This window comes from Rattus norvegicus, chromosome 7 (genome assembly GCF_036323735.1).
Source record: "Rattus norvegicus strain BN/NHsdMcwi chromosome 7, GRCr8, whole genome shotgun sequence".
NCBI classification, from domain to species: domain Eukaryota; kingdom Metazoa; phylum Chordata; class Mammalia; order Rodentia; family Muridae; genus Rattus; species Rattus norvegicus.
The window spans coordinates 74,103,775-74,125,383 of record NC_086025.1 but is presented as its reverse complement, the minus strand read 5'-3'; positions in this window follow the sequence as shown (position 1 = coordinate 74,125,383).

The window sequence follows — 21,609 nt, the reverse complement described above, 5'->3', positions numbered from 1 at the left end:
GGAAGCTGGTGGTTTTGAGCAGATTCTTAGATGACTATGAGCAAAAATATTCAGCATTTCAAGTGGGCCTCTATAAATTATGGAAGAACCTAGCATGAAATATGTAACCCAGCATGGGGAAAATGCCTCCTATGCCTACAGGCCTTGAATAGTGACGCCGGAACAGGGAAGAGCAGAATGTACACTTTGATTCCATGGCCACAGCATAGACTTCAATGTGAAAACACCATTTTGAAAATGCAGAGAAACCCAGGAATTGCTTCTCCATAGGAATGAAGCCATGATCAGTAATTATTATCTTGGAGATTAACATATGACCTCAAAGAGATGCATGTATGTGCTATGTCAAGGTCAAAAGCATCTGTGGGAAAAATGGTAAAACATTTTGACATTGACCCAAAGTCTTGGAAAGACGGTCATTTAAAAAGCCCAACATTAAAAAAAAAAAAAAAAAAAAAAGCCCAACGTTTCTGTAGACTTGTAGAGCACAGGGTACCATCACTATTTATGGTGGGGATAGCAAGGTTTGACTGCACACAAGATTAATCAAAGGAAGAAAATGATGAAACAAAGTCAGAGTTGCTGCCATAGTGGACAGGTCAAGGTAAGTGGAAGCTGGGGCATGAGACTTATTTTTCTTTGGGTATTGGGTATTTTGTGTTATTAACTAGGACAAGTGGAGATTATACTCAGGGAATAGAAATCATTTAGAGGGAATATACATCAGGGACTAATGTCCTGAAGTTAATTGGACCCAGAATTGTTCCTTAGGCAGCTTCAGCATCTGCAGATTAGGGTTCTATGACCTTGGGACTATTTTAGTTTTGAACTTGTTCAGTTGCTTTTATACTGCCAAATTCAATTCAGTGGGATTGTTAACAGAATACATAATATATTCATTTTTAAAATAATTACTGTTGTACATACATGTGCACACATGCATATACACGTATTTATTTAATAACAGACATTTTTTGTTGTTGAAGGGAAGGTTCCATTCTGCTTGCTCTCTGTCTTCAAAAAGAACTTCTCTCTCTCTCTCACTCTCTCTCTCTCTCTCTCTCTCCCTTCTCTCTTTCTCTCTCTGTGTTTGTGTGTGTGTGTGTGTGTGTGAGAGAGAGAGAGAGAGAAGTTCACACACACACACACACACACACACACAAACACAGAGAGAGAAAGAGAGAAGGGAGAGAGAGAGAGAGAGAGAGAGAGAGAGAGAGAGAGATTTATGTAGAATTTCATTGAGATTCTGATTTATTGAATTTGTACATTGCTTTTGGTATGGTGGTCTTTTTCACAGTATTAATCTTACCCATCCATTCACATGAAATTCCTTCTATCTTTGGATCTTTTCTTTGTGTCATAGGCCTCTTGAGTAGCCCTCTTCCTATACTAGTCTTTCCTTGGTCAAATTTCTTCTAAAATAATGTATTCTTTTTTGAAGCTATTGTAAAGAGCATTGTTTCCCTGATTTTTTTCCAGTCTGTTAGTACACAGCAAGGCTTCTGATTTTTGTGTGTTAATTTAATTTTCTCTTACTTTGCTGTACACCTGAGCCCTATTCCCAAAAACCTCTATGTCCTTCTACAGGGATACTTGCTTCTCAGGTTCCCTGCTGCTCTATTTGCAATAGCCAAGCAATGGAAACAATCTACATGTCCACCAACAGATGAAAGGTTAATGAAAATGTATTGTCATACACAGTGGGATATTATTCAGCTGTTAGGGAAAGCAGAGTATCTCTGTACCAAATAAAAAGCCCAATGTCAGGTAACTTCTTTGTGAACTGTTGGCTCCATAGACTTTCTCCCCAAGATTACAGATTATTTCTATTACTCTTGTTTACTTCTTCCCAGTAGAAATTGATTGTAAGACTCGATTGCTGAAGATATAACTTACTTTGAGGCCTAGGACAAGCTAGTACCAATCCGGAAACATCCTCACTGCTGAGCACCTCTTTTAGTGTTTGGAATGCTATGCATGCTACTAGCGGAGGAAAAGCCATTAACAGTCTTGCCTGGCTGTTAACCCTGAAAAGTACAGCAGTGACCGGCCAGACAAGATGTACCTGGTGTAAGTATAGCAAAAATGTTATAGGAGTAACCAACAACTTTCCGATTGGATTTAATGTCTGCTTCACAAGATGGACCTCATACCTTGGTACCATTAACTGGACCCAAAACCTGTGGCTGTCTAAGCTCTGAGTCTTAAGGCAGAATCTAAGACTATTATTCTTCTAAATGGACATATTAATGAATTACTCTCCTTCGAGTTACTATCTGTATATCCACAGATTAATGCATCTCTCAACCTTCATTAAAGAAACTTCATTTTTTTCAACAGATGGCAATTAACACAGAGATACACAACTACTCAATAGGCAGACTATGGAGACTGTACATTGTTTGGATCTAATTGAAGTATTAATACCATGCTCTGTCTTAGTTTGGGTTTCATTGCTGTGAAGAGACACAATGATCAAGGCTAGTCTCATAAAGCAAAACATTAATTGGGGCTGACTTACAATTTCAGAGGTACAATCACCCATCATCATCATGGTAGGAAGCATGGCAGTGTCCCAGCAGACACAGTGCTAGAGAAGGAGTTGAAAGTCCTACATCTTGATCTTCAAGATCAAGAAAAGAGGACTGTGCTCCATGCTGGGTGAAGCTTAAGCATATGACTTCAAAGTCCTGCCTCCACAGTGACACACTTCCTCCAACAAGGCCACATCTACTTCAACAGGGTCACACCTCGTAATAGTGCCACTTCCTAAGGCCAAGCATTCAAACATATGAGTCTAATGGGGGGTACATATCTATTCAAACCACCACATGCTGCCTCCCCACCCTGCCTCAATAATCATTGCAGAAGGGTGGAAGGATTGTAGAGCCAGAGAACATTAATGTATGCAGGAAATCTGTATTTTTTTGGACATGCCATAATCATTGCCCACATGAACTCCCAGCAGTTGTGACTAGTGACAAAATGTGCACAAAATCAGGCCAGACACATTCGTGGCATGGATGGGTAGTTGGTACCTAAGGAATGGCACCTGAGGTTTCCTCTGGCATCCACATGTAACTTCACAAATGTACAAGTGTGCAAATGAGCATCTGAACATGTTTGTGCACACACACACACACACGCACACACACAGACACATAAACTATCTATTTTCTTTTAGCAGTTTTAAGTTTCAGTATAAATTAAAATGATTAAAGAATATGAGTACTGTAGATGGAAACCTCAAGGCATACAGAATGCTAATATCTCTGAGTCACCAAGAAATATCTGTATATAGAGCACATTATGGTTTTAGTATCATATTAACAATCAGTTCTTCCTGTTAGCCTTTTCATGACCTGAAATCAGAGTAAATTCATTTGAATTTCCAGGTCTCTCCTGCATATTCGGGGCTTGTTTCTGAGCACTTTTATATGACTATAAAAGCTATATTGGCATGTACCTTTATAAAATCTGTTCTTGTTTTTTCCTCCAATCTAAATTCCTAACAATGTTTGCATACTTGATTGCTTTTAGTATAGTTCCTTGCACATAACAGAAGATACATGAATATTTGTTGAAGGTGAAATTGTAGATACTCTGATAATGGAGAAGTATAAGCATGACTGTTTTGTTTACTCATCTGTTGTTTTCCTGGGAACACACATAGACATTCTATTTTAAAAATTATGCAAGTGTGTGTGTGTGTGTGTGTGTGTGTGTGTGCGTGTGTTTTCATGGGTGTTCAAGTGCATAGGTGTGTGCAAGTGCACATGTGCATGTCTTCATTCATGTGAAGACCAGAGGTCAAACTTAGGTATTGTTCCTTAGAGGCCATCTATTTTTTTCTTTACTTTTTTGTTGGACAAAGGGTCTCTTGTTGTTCTAGAACTCACTTAGATGCCTGGTTAGCTGCTCAGTGAACCCCAGGGATCTACAGGGATCTACCAGTGTCTATCTATACTGTGCTCAGATTACAAGCTTATGCCAAGAATGACAGCAATTTTACCATGTGTTCTTAAGTGTTGAACTTAGGATCTCATATTTGTAAGGCAAGCACTTTCATAACTGAGATGTCTTCCTAAATCTAGAGATTGTACTATTAATATCATTTAGTCACCATATATAATAATACGATGCATACTATTTAACAAGATAGTTTGTGCAAAACTATTATCTTATGTCTTAGCAGCATGAATGTCAGGAATAAAGCACAAAGCCAAACAAATGAGGTTGTTTTTCACATAGCCTCAACTGAAAAAGCCCTTCCATAAGATTTTCCACAAGCCCTGGAGACAAGCCTCTGAGACAGTTTCGTGGTTGATGATTGATGTGGAAGGGTCCAATTCATTATGAGTGCTGCATATGAAAAATGTATACAGAGAACCACAGTGAGTCAACTTAAATAGATGCTGATATGCTTACTGATTATTCTTGCGTAATTTACAAGTACATCAGACATGTCCTGGAGTGCAATATGATCTGGCTAGAATAAGATGCTGAGGGGTTGGGGATTTAGCTCAGCGGTAGAGCGCTTGCCTAGCGAGCACAAGGCCCTGGGTTCGGTCCCCAGCTCCGAAAAAAAAAAAAAAGATGCTGATACACTTACTGATTGTATTTGGTTAATCTGTTCAAATTAACCAAGTACTTTTCTGGTAAGGTAACAGTAATTTCAACTTGCTTTATATGAAAGTGCTTTGAGAAAGAAAACTACAAAGGTAAAGTAGCTTGGCTGTTGTTTTTTAGTGGGTGATAGATTTTTGCAAAGTCCTTTCATGTTAAAAGGATACATTTAACTAACAGACTCATCAACCACAGTCATTAAGAAGACACATGTTCTGGACCCATACCAAGCATTGATCACGGGGAAAACTTAATGAAGAGACAAAGTGCTAGATCATCGTTGAGAATATACTATGTTCTTGGGTCTAAGATAATCTTAGTACCATGAAATATCCCAAGATATTATCTATATCTCTTGGTTCTTAAATTTCTGTTACCTAAGAAATCAGGAATTACTAATTTTTATTTAGGGATGAAGTCTGTGAGACTTAAACATGTTTGCTCCACTCCAGATAATTAGTATGTCAGATGGCTAGTAGAACGAGTCTGGTATCAAAGCTTAATCATTACCCTATAAACCAAGAGACAAATTCTAAGGGTCATGCAAATGATGTTTCAGCCTCACAGAAGTCCTGCCATTGTTACCACACATACACACTTCTTACGTTCAGTCTTTTGTCCCCTTTCTCTGGACGTTATCCCCTTCCATTATCCATACAAGACAAAGCAGAATGATTCAACCAAGCTAAGTTACAACTACAACCAGGTTACCTCATTCTTGCAAACTCTAGTCCAGGTTAGTGCTGTCTCTATGTACACATCACCACAACATTCACTAAAAGTCACTACAGCTATATTTTTTACATTTTAGCCTTCTCCATTAGAGCATGAGACACACACTAAACAACATACCTATCAACAATGTACTCTGACGCTCTGCTGAGGCAGAATGGACAATGTGGACTCAGTAAGTATGAGTTGAAGTGAAATACAGCGGTGTAATTAGTCAGATTTTTCTGCACTCCACTTCACATTTAAGGTAGACTACATTATGTAATTAACAAAATTAATAGAAATCAAGATTAAAAATTTGGCCAATGAATATGAATTGTAACAGGGTATAACAATAACACTGCATCTCCATTTTTATCAAAAGATGTTTCAAGAATAAATTCATTTAATTTGACTGACAAATTTAGTGCGTACTCTTATAATAAGTGTGTGTGTGTGTGTGTGTGTGTGTGTGTGTGTGTGTGTGTGTGACTATTATACTTTAGTTAAGATCCAGGAGTACAGAAAAACTATTTTTACATGATCACATGAGAAATCTGTTATATTTGCTTATTGCTAACATTAGAGAATTTCATTTGTGAGATTATGTAATTTTTAATAGAGTAGCAATACATATATTAATGTAGCTCGATTTGAATCTTGTTTTTATATAACTAAGAAGCAACATTTTCTGTAACTGAAGCTAGCTTAAAACATTTCTATTTTCTAAACTTCACTTATTTGTAGTCAAGGCAATTTAGCTTCATGTATATAAGATTTATAGCATGCCTGTTAACAGCTCCTTAGAGGAGCTAAATGTGCTGGTTAGCTTTTGGTCAACTTGACACAATCTAGAGTCATCTGATAGCAGAGAGCCTCAATTGAAAAAGTCCTTCCATAAGAGTTTCCACAAGCCCTGGAGAGCAGCCTGTGAGACCCTTTTGTGGTTGATGATTGATGTGGAAGGGTCCAATTCATTGTGAGTGCTGCAGTCACTAAGTCCTAGATAGTATAAGAAAGCAGATTGGGCAAGCGAGGAGAAGCAAGCCCATAAGAAGTGCTCACCCATGACTTCTGTTTCAGTTCCTGCCTCTAGGTTCCTGCCTTGAGTTTCTGCTCTGATTTTCTTTAATGATGGATAGTAACATTGGTGATATGAAAGGGGAAGGGGAAATAGACCCTTTACTCCCTAAGTTGCTTTTGGTCATGGTGCTTTGTCATGGAAATAGAAATCTAACTAAAACACCAGATAAGGTCAGTAGCAGCAAAATGTATATTTCATGGGCTATAATAACCAAAATAAATCCACATAAGCACCTTCAAGCATGTTACCGTCTATTACAAGGAACTATACAAAAGATAAATATATTTCCTGTTTGGATTATTAACAGGAAAATTATGAAAACTGTTGGATTTAAATACCAATGACATTCAAATTTTTCCTTCTTCTGTTTTGAGACCCTAAACATAAATTTTGTTTCATGGTGGAATTTTTAAAAATATCCCCTTAACCTTGAATTTATGCAGTTAGTGGTAAGTTTACAAGCATTTAACTGAACTATTACATCCAAAAATTCATAATTGATAGCATCTATGTCTTTTTTAAATATTGAGAATGTGCTTTTGTTAAATAAAAGATTCCCTGTTCAGATTTCCTGTTCAGCTAGCAGACTATTTTTCATGCCCAAGAAGCAGAGTTTGGTTCAAGTAGGAGTATTAAAATAATGGGCTCTGTTTACCAAGAAATTATGTACTCCTGAAGAAAGCACTGATCGGATCAGAGCCCATGAGGGCACAGGAGATAAGATTACAGGTTACATGAGTTGAATTTCTGCACCTAAATATAGCAATCATTGTGTCTAGGAGATAAAAAATCACAGAGGTAAGTGTATACCTTTGTATAAATATAATGCACAATTAATTATCTTATGTACAATTAATTATTTTATGTACAATAATTGATTTATAATTGTATAAAGTATGATAATTAATTTATGTAAATTGTTTAAATGGACATATTTAAGTAATTCATGACAAAACCAAGATTAATTCAGTTTGTTATCGAAGAGAGTTAAGATGCTGGTTTATGAATACCCATGCGTGTAAAATCAAACCGTAGGTCATATAGGAAATAGCCTTCCTATTTTTATTGTTTGATTTCATTCATATGTCATCTTCTTTTAGTAGCCTGAGTTAAATATTATTATTCCTCAGGTTATGTTTTCTGAGAATGCCAATTGATAGATAGTCCTCATCAGCCCTTGAATCTATACAGTTAGGTGCTTTTTACTTAACACCTTCCTCTCTCCTGCCATTTAATACTCCTACCCATGAGTCTAAGACGAGGGCTGTGCCATGCCTGCATTTCATTCATTATATTACAGATGAAAACCATTTCACAGTGATTTCAGTGAACCAATAATAGTTTTGTAGCACTAGACTTATCAGTTGACAAAAGAGAATTGTGACCATCTGGATGCAATTTGTGTTCTAGTAGGGGATCTAGTACGCTCTCTAGAAAGCATGGCGTCGTTGCCTAGCTGGTTCAGATTCAGGTGACTAATAGACTTCTGAAGGCTCTCATAAGTAAAGCCTTTATCAAAGACTTTAAGTATATTTGCAAAGCAAGGCTTTCAAACACCCAAATAATACAATGCATTGTCCCCTTTGAAATTTGCAATAAATTGATCAAAGTTAGAGAGGGCTCTTCTTCTATCCTGTCATTGTTTTGTGTTGTGTAGGTATTTTAAATGAATGTTCAAATTAATCTTTTTATTATATAAATTTTCATGTTATCCCAGTATTTATTTATTTTGTTGTTTTTTATTTTTAATAAATTTATCTTCACACAAATATTTTAATTGTCTTCCTTCCCCTCCTTCAATTCCTTCCAAATCCTCCCCTACTTTCCAACACAATCAATGTCATACTTTCTTAGAAAACAAAACAACAAAGAAACAAAACCAAAGCACAAAACCTGAGAGTGATTCACCTCAATTGAAAATCTTTCACATTCTGAACAAGTTATAAAGCCGGGTGTTGTCCTATTTCTATCCTATATCCAAACCTCCATTTACCACGTGCCTAAATACTTGGCCAAAGTACAGGCTTACTGCAGAATAACAAGCTTAGATACTATTTAAGGCAGCAATAGGGTGTGGTCAGGGAACATCTCTTGGGAGAAGTCATTTGAACTAAGAGTTGAATCATGACAAGGACCCAGGTGTTTCCAGATGTTTTAAAGGATTAACTCAGGGAGTGACAACAGTCACACAAAGGTCCTGGCAGGGAAGGTGTTAATGTGAAGGTCCTTGAAGGAATAGGGGCAGGAGCAGAGGGGAACTGCCCAGCTAAGGAAGGACAAATGCCTTAGACTCACTCTGAGGTCAGTGTCCTGATCCCGTGCGTTTAGTCAATGAAAGTCTTTTGGGAAATTCAGGCTCAAAAACAAATATTCTCTTTCCTGTGCTCCACGCTTTTAAAAATTAAAATGGTCGACCGCCGGACCCTGAAGGAAACAGACCGGATAAACAGTTCTCTGCACCCAAATCCCGTGGGAGGGAGAGCTAAACCTTCAGAGAGGCAGACAAGCCTGGGAAACCAGAAGAGACTGCTCCCTGCACACACATCTCGGACGCCAGAGGAAAAAGCCAAAGACCATCTGGAACCCTGGTGCACTGAAGCTCCCGGAAGGGGCTGCACAGGTCTTCCTGGTTGCTGCCGCTAGAGAGAGCCCCTGGGCAGCACCCCACGAGCAAACCTGAGCCTCGGGACCACAGGTAAGACCAAATTTTCTGCTGCAAGAAAGCTGCCTGGTGAACTCAAGACACAGGCCCACAGGAACAGCTGAAGACCTGTAGAGAGGAAAAACTACACGCCCGAAAGCAGAACACTCTGTCCCCATAACTGACTGAAAGAGAGGAAAACAGGTCTACAGCACTCCTGACACACAGGCTTATAGGACAGTCTAGCCACTGTCAGAAATAGCAGAACAAAGTAACACTAGAGATAATCTGATGGCGAGAGGCAAGCACAGGAACCCAAGCAACAGAAACCAAGACTACATGCCATCATCGGAGCCCAATTCTCCCACCAAAACAAACATGGAATATCCAAACACACCAGAAAAGCAAGATCTAGTTTCAAAATCATATTTGATCATGATGCTGGAGGACTTCAAGAAAGACATGAACACACTTAGGGAAGCACAGGAAAACATTAATAAACAAGTAAAAGCCTACAGAGAGGAATCGCAAAAATCCCTGAAAGAATTCCAGGAAAACACAATCAAACAGTTGAAGGAATTAAAAATGGAAATAGAAGCAATCAAGAAAGAACACATGGAAACAACCCTGGATATAGAAAACCAAAAGAAGAGACAAGGAGCTGTAGATACAAGCTTCACCAACAGAATACAAGAGATGGAACAGAGAATCTCAGGAGCAGAAGATTCCATAGAAATCATTGACTCAACTGTCAAAGATAATGTAAAGCGGAAAAAGCTACTGGTCCAAAACATACAGGAAATCCAGGACTCAATGAGAAGATCAAACCTAAGGATAATAGGTATAGAAGAGAGTGAAGACTCCCAGCTCAAAGGACCAGTAAATATCTTCAACAAAATCATAGAAGAAAACTTCCCTAACCTAAAAAAAGAGATACCCATAGACATACAAGAAGCCTACAGAACTCCAAATAGATTGGACCAGAAAAGAAACACATCCCGTCACATAATTGTCAAAACACCAAACGCACAAAATAAAGAAAGAATATTAAAAGCAGTAAGGGAAAACGGTCAAGTAACATATAAAGGGAGACCTATCAGAATCACACCAGACTTCTCGCCAGAAACTATGAAGGCCAGAAGATCCTGGACTGATGTTATACAGACCCTAAGAGAACACAAATGCCAGCCCAGGTTACTGTATCCAGCAAAACTCTCAATTAACATTGATGGAGAAACCAAGATATTCCATGACAAAACCAAATTTACACAATATCTTTCTACAAATCCAGCACTACAAAGGATAATAAATGGTAAAGCCCAACATAAGGAGGCAAGCTATACCCTAGAAGAAGCAAGAAACTAATCGTCTTGGCAACAAAACAAAGAGAATGAAAGCACACAAACATAACCTCACATCCAAATATGAATATAACGGGAAGCAATAATCACTATTCCTTAATATCTCTCAATATCAATGGCCTCAACTCCCCAATAAAAAGACATAGATTAACAAACTGGATACGCAACGAGGACCCTGCATTCTGCTGCCTACAGGAAACACACCTCAGAGACAAAGACAGACACTACCTCAGAGTGAAAGGCTGGAAAACAACTTTCCAAGCAAATGGTCAGAAGAAGCAAGCTGGAGTAGCCATTCTAATATCAAATAAAATCAATTTCCAACTAAAAGTCATCAAAAAAGATAAGGAAGGACACTTCATATTCATCAAAGGAAAAATCAACCAAGATGAACTCTCAATCCTAAATATCTATGCCCCAAATACAAGGGCACCTACATACGTAAAAGAAACCTTACTAAAGCTCAAAACACACATTGCACCTCACACAATAATAGTGGGAGATTTCAACACCCCACTCTCATCAATGGACAGATCATGGAAACAGAAATTAAACAGTGATGTAGACAGACTAAGAGAAGTCATGAGCCAAATGGACTTAACGGATATTTATAGAACATTCTATCCTAAAGCAAAAGGATATACCTTCTTCTCAGCTCCTCATGGTACTTTCTCCAAAATTGACCATATAATTGGTCAAAAAACGGGCCTCAACAGGTACAGAAAGATAGAAATAATCCCATGAGTGCTATCGGACCACCACGGCCTAAAACTGGTCTTCAATAACAATAAGGGAAGAATGCCCACATATACGTGGAAATTGAACAATGCTCTACTCAATGATAACCTGGTCAAGGAAGAAATAAAGAAAGAAATAAAAAACTTTTTAGAATTTAATGAAAATGAAGATACAACATACTCAAACTTATGGGACACAATGAAAGCTGTGCTAAGAGGAAAACTCATAGCGCTGAGTGCCTGCAGAAAGAAACAGGAAAGAGCATATGTCAGCAGCTTGACAGCACACCTAAAAGCTCTAGAACAAAAAGAAGCAAATACACCCAGGAGGAGTAGAAGGCAGGAAATAATCAAACTCAGAGCTGAAATCAACCAAGTAGAAACAAAAAGGACCATAGAAAGAATCAACAGAACCAAAAGTTGGTTCTTTGAGAAAATCAACAAGATAGATAAACCCTTAGGCAGACTAACGAGAGGACACAGAGAGTGTGTGCAAATTAACAAAATCAGAAATGAAAAGGGAGACATAACTACAGATTCGGAGGAAATTCAAAAAATCATCAGATCTTACTATAAAAACCTATATTCAACAAAATTTGAAAATCTTCAGGAAATGGACAATTTCCTAGACAGATACCAGGTATCGAAGTTAAATCAGGAACAGATAAACCAGTTAAACAACCCCATAACTCCTAAGGAAATAGAAGCAGTCATTAAAGGTCTCCCAACTAAAAAGAGCCCAGGTCCAGACGGGTTTAGTGCAGAATTCTATCAAACCTTCATAGAAGACCTCATACCAATATTATCCAAACTATTCCACAAAATTGAAACAGATGGAGCACTACCGAATCCCTTCTACGAAGCCACAATTACTCTTATACCTAAACCACACAAAGACACAACAAAGAAAGAGAACTTCAGACCAATTTCCCTTATGAATATCGACGCAAAAATACTCAATAAAATTCTGGCAAACCGAATTCAAGAGCACATCAAAACAATTATCCACCATGATCAAGTAGGCTTCATCCCAGGCATGCAGGGATGGTTTAATATACGGAAAACCATCAACGTGATCCATTATATAAACAAACTGAAAGAACAGAACCACATGATCATTTCATTAGATGCTGAGAAAGCATTTGACAAAATTCAACACCCCTTCATGATAAAAGTCCTGGAAAGAATAGGAATTCAAGGCCCATACCTAAACATAGTAAAAGCCATATACAGCAAACCAGTTGCTAACATTAAACTAAATGGAGAGAAACTTGAAGCAATCCCACTAAAATCAGGGACTAGACAAGGCTGCCCACTCTCTCCCTACTTATTCAATATAGTTCTTGAAGTTCTAGCCAGAGCAATCAGACAACAAAAGGAGATCAAAGGGATACAGATCGGAAAAGAAGAGGTCAAAATATCACTATTTGCAGATGACATGATAGTATATTTAAGTGATCCCAAAAGTTCCACCAGAGAACTACTAAAGCTGATAAACAACTTCAGCAAAGTGGCTGGGTATAAAATTAACTCAAATAAATCAGTTGCCTTCCTCTATACAAAAGAGAAACAAGCCGAGAAAGAAATTAGGGAAACGACACCCTTCATAATAGACCCAAATAATATAAAGTAGCTCGGTGTGACTTTAACCAAGCAAGTAAAAGATCTGTACAATAAGAACTTCAAGACACTGAGGAAAGAAATTGAAGAAGACCTCAGAAGATGGAAAGATCTCCCATGCTCATGGATTGGCAGGATTAATATAGTAAAAATGGCCATTTTACCAAAAGCAATCTACAGATTCAATGCAATCCCCATCAAAATACCAATCCAATTCTTCAAAGAGTTAGACAGAACAATTTGCAAATTCATCTGGAATAACAAAAAACCCAGGATAGCTAAAGCTATCCTCAACAATAAAAGGACTTCAGGGGGAATCACTATCCCTGAACTCAAGCAGTATTACAGAGCAATAGTGATAAAAACTGCATGGTATTGGTACAGAGACAGACAGATAGGCCAATGGAATAGAATTGAAGACCCAGAAATGAACCCACACACCTATGGTCACTTGATTTTTGACAAAGGAGCCAAAACCATCCAATGGAAAAAAGATAGCATTTTCAGCAAATGGTGCTGGTTCAACTGGAGGGCAACATGTAGAAGAATGCAGATCGATCCATGCTTATCACCCTGTACAAAGCTTAAGTCCAAGTGGATCAAGGACCTCCACATCAAACCAGACACACTCAAACTAATAGAAGAAAAACTAGGGAAGCATCTGGAACACATGGGCACTGGAAAAAATTTCCTGAACAAAACACCAATGGCTTATGCTCTAAGATCAAGAATCGACAAATGGGATCTCATAAAACTGCAAAGCTTCTGTAAGGCAAAGGACACTGTGGTTAGGACAAAACGGCAACCAACAGATTGGGAAAAGATCTTTACCAATCCTACAACAGATAGAGGCCTTATATCCAAAATATACAAAGAACTCAAGAAGTTAGACCGCAGGGAAACAAATAACCCTATTAAAAAATGGGGTTCAGAGCTAAACAAAGAATTCACAGCTGAGGAATGCCGAATGGCTGAGAAACACCTAAAGAAATGTTCAACATCTTTAGTCATAAGGGAAATGCAAATCAAAACAACCCTGAGATTTCACCTCACACCAGTGCGATTGGCTAAGATCAAAAACTCAGGTGACAGCAGATGCTGGCGAGGATGTGGAGAAAGAGGAACACTCCTCCATTGTTGGTGGGTTTGCAGACTGGTAAAACCATTCTGGAAATCAGTCTGGAGGTTCCTCAGAAAATTGGACATTGAACTGCCTGAGGATCCAGCTATACCTCTCTTGGGCATATACCCAAAAGATGCCTCAACATATAAAAGAGACACGTGCTCCACTATGTTCATCGCAGCCTTATTTATAATAGCCAGAAACTGGAAAGAACCCAGATGCCCTTCAACAGAGGAATGGATACAGAAAATGTGGTACATCTACACAATGGAATATTACTCAGCTATCAAAAACAACGACTTTATGAAATTCGTAGGCAAATGGTTGGAACTGGAAAATATCCTGAGTGAGCTAACCCAATAACAGAAAGACATACATGGTATGCACTCATTGATAAGTGGCTATTAGCCCAAATGCTTGAATTACCCTAGATCCCTAGAACAAACGAAACTCAAGACGGATGATCAAAATGTGAATGCTTCACTCCTTCTTTAAATGAGGAAAAAGAATACCCTTGGCAGGGAAGGGAGAGGCAAAGATTAAAACAGAGACTGAAGGAACACCCATTCAGAGCCTGCCCCACATGTGGCCCATACATATACAGCCACCCAATTAGACAAGATGGATGAAGCAAAGAAGTGCAGACCGACAGGAGCCGGAGGTAGATCGCTCCTGAGAGACACAGCCAGAATACAGGAAATATAGAGGCGAATGCCAGCAGCAAACCACTGAACTGAGAATAGGTCCCCTATTGAAGGAATCAGAGAAAGAACTGGAAGAGCTTGAAGGGACTCGAGACCCCAAAAGTACAACAATGCCAAGCAACCAGAGCTTCCAGGGACTAAGCCACTACCTAAAGACTATACATGGACTGACCCTGGACTCTGACCCCATAGGTAGCAATGAATATCCTAGTAAGAGCACCAGTGGAAGGGGAAGCCCTGGGTCTTGCTAAGACTGAACCCCCAGTGAACTAGTCTATGGGGGGAGGGCGGCAATGGGGGGAGGGTTGGGAGGGGAACACCCATAAGGAAGGGGAGGGGGGAGGGGGATGTTTGCCCGGAAACCGGGAAAGGGAATAACACTCGAAATGTATATAAGAAATACTCAAGTTAATAAAAAAAAAATAATAATAATAAAAAAAAATGGGGTTCAGAGCTAACCAAAGAATTCACAGCTGAGGAATGCCGAATGGCTGAGAAACACCTAAAGAAATGTTCAACATCTTTAGTCATAAGGGAAATGCAAATCAAAACAACCCTGAGATTTCACCTCACACCAGTGCGATTGGCTAAGATCAAAAACTCAGGTGACAGCAGATGCTGGCGAGGATGTGGAGAAAGAGGAACACTCCTCCATTGTTGGTGGGATTGCAGACTGGTAAAACCATTCTGGAAATCAGTCTGGAGGTTCCTCAGAAAATTGGACATTGAACTGCCTGAGGATCCAGCTATACCTCTCTTGGGCATATACCCAAAAGATGCCTCAACATATAAAAGAGACACGTGCTCCACTATGTTCATCGCAGCCTTATTTATAATAGCCAGAAACTGGAAAGAACCCAGATGCCCTTCAACAGAGGAATGGATACAGAAAATGTGGTACATCTACACAATGGAATATTACTCAGCTATCAAAAACAACGACTTTATGAAATTCGTAGGCAAATGGTTGGAACTGGAAAATATCATCCTGAGTGAGCTAACCCAATCACAGAAAGACATACATGGTATGCACTCATTGATAAGTGGCTATTAGCCCAAATGCTTGAATTACCCTAGATCCCTAGAACAAACGAAACTCAAGACGGATGATCAAAATGTGAATGCTTCACTCCTTCTTTAAATGAGGAAAAAGAATACCCTTGGCAGGGAAGGGAGAGGCAAAGATTAAAACAGAGACTGAAGGAACACCCATTCAGAGCCTGCCCCACATGTGGCCCATACATATACAGCCACCCAATTAGACAAGATGGATGAAGCAAAGAAGTGCAGACCGACAGGAGCCGGAGGTAGATCGCTCCTGAGAGACACAGCCAGAATACAGGAAATATAGAGGCGAATGCCAGCAGCAAACCACTGAACTGAGAATAGGTCCCCTATTGAAGGAATCAGAGAAAGAACTGGAAGAGCTTGAAGGGACTCGAGACCCCAAAAGTACAACAATGCCAAGCAACCAGAGCTTCCAGGGACTAAGCCACTACCTAAAGACTATACATGGACTGACCCTGGACTCTGACCCCATAGGTAGCAATGAATATCCTAGTAAGAGCACCAGTGGAAGGGGAAGCCCTGGGTCTTGCTAAGACTGAACCCCCAGTGAACTAGTCTATGGGGGGAGGGCGGCAATGGGGGGAGGGTTGGGAGGGGAACACCCATAAGGAAGGGGAGGGGGGAGGGGGATGTTTGCCCGGAAACCGGGAAAGGGAATAACACTCGAAATGTATATAAGAAATACTCAAGTTAATAAAAAAAAATAATAATAATAAAAAAAAATGGGGTTCAGAGCTAACCAAAGAATTCACAGCTGAGGAATGCCGAATGGCTGAGAAACACCTAAAGAAATGTTCAACATCTTTAGTCATAAGGGAAATGCAAATCAAAACAACCCTGAGATTTCACCTCACACCAGTGCGATTGGCTAAGATCAAAAACTCAGGTGACAGCAGATGCTGGCGAGGATGTGGAGAAAGAGGAACACTCCTCCATTGTTGGTGGGATTGCAGACTGGTAAAACCATTCTGGAAATCAGTCTGGAGGTTCCTCAGAAAATTGGACATTGAACTGCCTGAGGATCCAGCTATACCTCTCTTGGGCATATACCCAAAAGATGCCTCAACATATAAAAGAGACACGTGCTCCACTATGTTCATCGCAGCCTTATTTATAATAGCCAGAAACTGGAAAGAACCCAGATGCCCTTCAACAGAGGAATGGATACAGAAAATGTGGTACATCTACACAATGGAATATTACTCAGCTATCAAAAACAACGACTTTATGAAATTCGTAGGCAAATGGTTGGAACTGGAAAATATCATCCTGAGTGAGCTAACCCAATCACAGAAAGACATACATGGTATGCACTCATTGATAAGTGGCTATTAGCCCAAATGCTTGAATTACCCTAGATCCCTAGAACAAACGAAACTCAAGACGGATGATCAAAATGTGAATGCTTCACTCCTTCTTTAAATGAGGAAAAAGAATACCCTTGGCAGGGAAGGGAGAGGCAAAGATTAAAACAGAGACTGAAGGAACACCCATTCAGAGCCTGCCCCACATGTGGCCCATACATATACAGCCACCCAATTAGACAAGATGGATGAAGCAAAGAAGTGCAGACCGACAGGAGCCGGAGGTAGATCGCTCCTGAAAGACACAGCCAGAATACAGCAAATATAGAGGCGAATGCCAGCAGCAAACCACTGAACTGAGAATAGGTCCCCTATTGAAGGAATCAGAGAAAGAACTGGAAGAGCTTGAAGGGGCTCGAGACCCCAAAAGTACAACAATGCCAAGCAACCAGAGCTTCCAGGGACTAAGCCACTACCTAAAGACTATACATGGACTGACCCTGGACTCTGACCCCATAGGTAGCAATGAATATCCTAGTAAGAGCACCAGTGGAAGGGGAAGCCCTGGGTCCTGCTAAGACTGAACCCCCAGTGAACTAGTCTATGGGGGGAGGGCGGCAATGGGGGGAGGGTTGGGAGGGGAACACCCATAAGGAAGGGGAGGGGGGAGGGGGATGTTTGCCCGGAAACCGGGAAAGGGAATAACACTCGAAATGTATATAAGAAATACTCAAGTTAATAAAAAAATAAAATAAAATAAAAATTAAAATGGTCAGCTACATTAACAGTGGAGCAAAATTGCTCACTTTATTAGTTTTAGAAAAATATCCAAATACGACCCCTATTACCGGGGGGTCAATTTCTTATGCCCGTCTACAAACTGACATGAATCGATATGTCAAAATCCATTTAATAAATTGTGTTTCCAACACTGTCTCCTCTAAATTACATATTGCATAGATTTACAACTTCATTTTATAAAGCCAGGCCTTGATGGTAGTGAACCTTCTCCTTCTCGGTGGGAATGACACAGGCCAAGGAAGGAATGTTTCTGCAAGACGCTCTCAGCTGGCACATTTGTAGCTGGGTGTATTGGCCTGTGCCATGCATCTCGGACATACTTTTGGGAAGTTGCAATGAAGCAAATGTCTGATTTAATATTTTCATTTTAAAGAAGAAAATCAATTTCTTTATCCCAATATATGACAGGATGTCATTTTGATTAGTGTGCCTCTAGCTCAGGTCGTTTAATTTCAGTAAAAGATGGTAGGAATACATCGTCAGTGAGGTAAGTTGACAATACTCGTAATGCTGTCATGGCAAAAGTATCATTATTTTGAGAGGATTCTGACAGTTTCTGACACCTTCCTGTTTTGATGCCCTTCCAAGACAGGCTGCTGAGAAACTAGATGGACATGCAGCGATGCTTACGGGAACAGATACAAACAGAGTCACAAGGACGTTTCTGTGCCATGCTGGTGAAACTTGGAACTCTAAGGACTCTCAGGTTTCTGACCTTGTAAAAATGGATTTAACAGTACAATTCCTTTGTAGACCCACACTTAGCTCCAGAGTCACAGCTTGAGATCCCACTTTGTCCCACGAATCACTTTTTCCATAAAAGTGTTTCCAAGGGAGTATGAATGAAAACCTTTCTTCCGTTTCTCATCCTGACCTTGACCTGCCGCGGCCTTCACACCCAGCCCAGCTCCAGACCAGAAGTCTGGGAGCCATCTTTGTCTGATCCAATAAAACGGCTCATGAACCGACTTTGCATGGCCTGGCCCTTATCATTCACCACCACGTAACAGGGGCTTGTAAAATTATCTCTTTGCCTTTAATTTTTCTCACTTAAGAAATGACCATACAGTCTGGATTTCTCTGTTGTCACAGGTGGCACTGATTATCTTCTTTGGAATCTGAATAACAGAGCTTTTCTGAGATCCTGGGAAATCCAAACTACTATCTATCATTATTCATCTTGCAGCATCCATTCGACTTTCTCATACATTCTGTCAGTGCTGCTCAGAAAGTTTCCCGAGGGAGGGAAACCGTTGGCCCAGCATCGGATTAATCTGTAAAGAACCTTATCCACTGACTTCCTAATAGCAACTGTTACTGTTACTTGTTGTCTATTAATTTCATTTATTGTTGATGTTTCTTTCCTAGAACTTCCTGGTTAGTTTGATGGTTTCTATGTATCTCACTTTCAATCTTTGTGTGTGTGTGTGTGTGTGTGTGTGTGTGTGTGTATTAAGATCTTAAGATCAAATCACTACTTTTAGGTTTATTTCACTTAGTTTAAATACTTAGAGCTTTGCTGAAGTAGATTTTAAATTGCAAGACTCAACTCCCCGGAACCTGATGTTTATGTTCTTTTTACCACCTGTTAATTTTTACCTGATTTAAGAATGACTTTATTCTGTGCAGATGGGTGTGTCCTGTGGTGCTACTACCAGTGGTCAACTGTGACATCCTAACCCATGACACAGCAGCGATGCTTTATGATGTCACCTCCACACACAACCACACCCACACAGGTCATTTTAATCACACACACACACACACACACACACACACACACACACACACACACACACAGCAATCTTGTTGCCATTTTGTGTTTCCCTCAGCATTCCTTAGAGGCATTTGGGCTTTATACAGTTTCTCATAAGTTACAAGTTTAAGATTTGGTGTTTGTTCATTTTAGGCAAAATCTGTTTAAACAGATTTGCTTCTAAGAGACTTAACTCCAAGATCTGGGCCTGAGGAAACAGCAGGTGCTAAAGAGCCTTAGCTACTCCATCGCACACTGGATGGGAACACTTTCTTTTTAGTTCATTCTTATGTTTCATAGATTTTTTCTTTTATTGAAAATAAATTCTGTTTTTTATGCATTTTTTTCATAAACTATAACTGTTTCCCCTCCCTTACTCATTCCAGCTCCTCCCTACTTCCTAACGTCTGGAACCACACACCTTTTCTGTTTCTCCTTAGAAATTAATCAAAGAAATTAATATAATAAATATATATAAAGAAAACAAATCAGGATATGACAAAAAAGATCAAACAAGAAAAACAGCCATAGAAAAAGCATGAATACTGCATGTAGACATAGAGACACATGTTCGCACACACAGGAATCCTATAACAATGCAGAACTGGAAGCCATAAAACACACATACGTGCTCCCGCACGCGCGTGCACAAACACACACACACACACACACACACACACACACACACACAAAGGACCTGTAAGGAAAAAAAGAAAAAACAAAACAGAAAACAAACAAAAAAAAACCAAAACAGATTTAGCATTATGAGAAGACTCTCCACCTGCTGTTGGCCACCTACTGCTTGCTTGACCTGGGACCTACCTTATGGGGGTTTTGTTTGCCCACTGAGACTCCCTTGGAGAAAACTAATTTTTCATTTGTAAGTGGCTGTCCACTGGACATAGCTTCTGGGTGAGGGATACTGTGTCCACCTCCCCCTTGAGCTCTAGGATCCCATTGAGTGCAGACCCATGCAGGCCCTGTGCTTGCTGCCTCGGCCTCTGTGAGTTCATCTATGTGCCAGCTCTATGGTGTCTAGAAGACCTTGATTCCTTTGTGTACTCGATCCCCTCTGGCTCTTGTACTTTTTCTACCTCCACTTTCGTAGTCTCCTGAGCTCTGGAGGGAGAGATTTGATCGAGACATCCTGTTTAGGGTTGAGTGTTCACTTTCTGCACATCCTGGTAGTTGTGGGTATCTGTCTTTGTTCCCATCTGCTTTGAGAGGGAACTTCTCTGAGGGTGGCTAAACGAGGCAAGGGTCTTGGAGTATAACAGAATGTCCTTGGGAGTCATTTTATTGTTATGTTTCTTTAGCAGAACGGTAGTATTTGATTTTTCCCTTGATCCCTAGCTTATCTAGTCTCAGGTTCTTGGACATATAAGAAGCTTTGGCTATGGCTTACACATCTTAGATGGGCCTTACTTAATCCCAATCAGATATTGATTGGTTACCCCACACACCATAGTGTTTTGTGCCACTGTTACCTGTACCTTACAGGCAAGTCACTCTTGAAGACAGAAGGCTTTGTAGATCGTGTTTTCCTTTCTCCTTTGACAACACTGAACACTTTTTGACCATGAAAAAAATCACTTGTTATGTTTCTGTCAACTTAGGAATACAGACATCTGAACTTCTGTCAGAAAGGCTGCTGAAGAGATCCTATAATCACCCACGACCATATGTGTTCATCTGATTACACCTTGATATCATACCTTGCTTCTCTTTTGTGGTGATAAACCACAGAACAAAGGCAAATGTGTGTGGGGAGAGGAAGAGCTTATCATGGCTTACAGGCTACTACTGTCCATCCTCGAGGGAAGCCGGGGCAGAAGCCCGTCTTAGCAACATGGAGGCAAAAGCTTCATAGACAGAGACTTAGAGATGAATGCCGCCTACTAACTTGTTCTCTGTGGCTTACTCAGCTTGCCTTCCTGTAAAACCAAGGACCACTTAATGGAAGCACTGCCCATAGGGGGCCTCTTCCCTTAGTAATTGTTCGAGAACATTCCCCACAGTCCAGTCTGATGGAAGTAATCCCTTATTTGAGTTCACCTCTTTCCAGGCGAC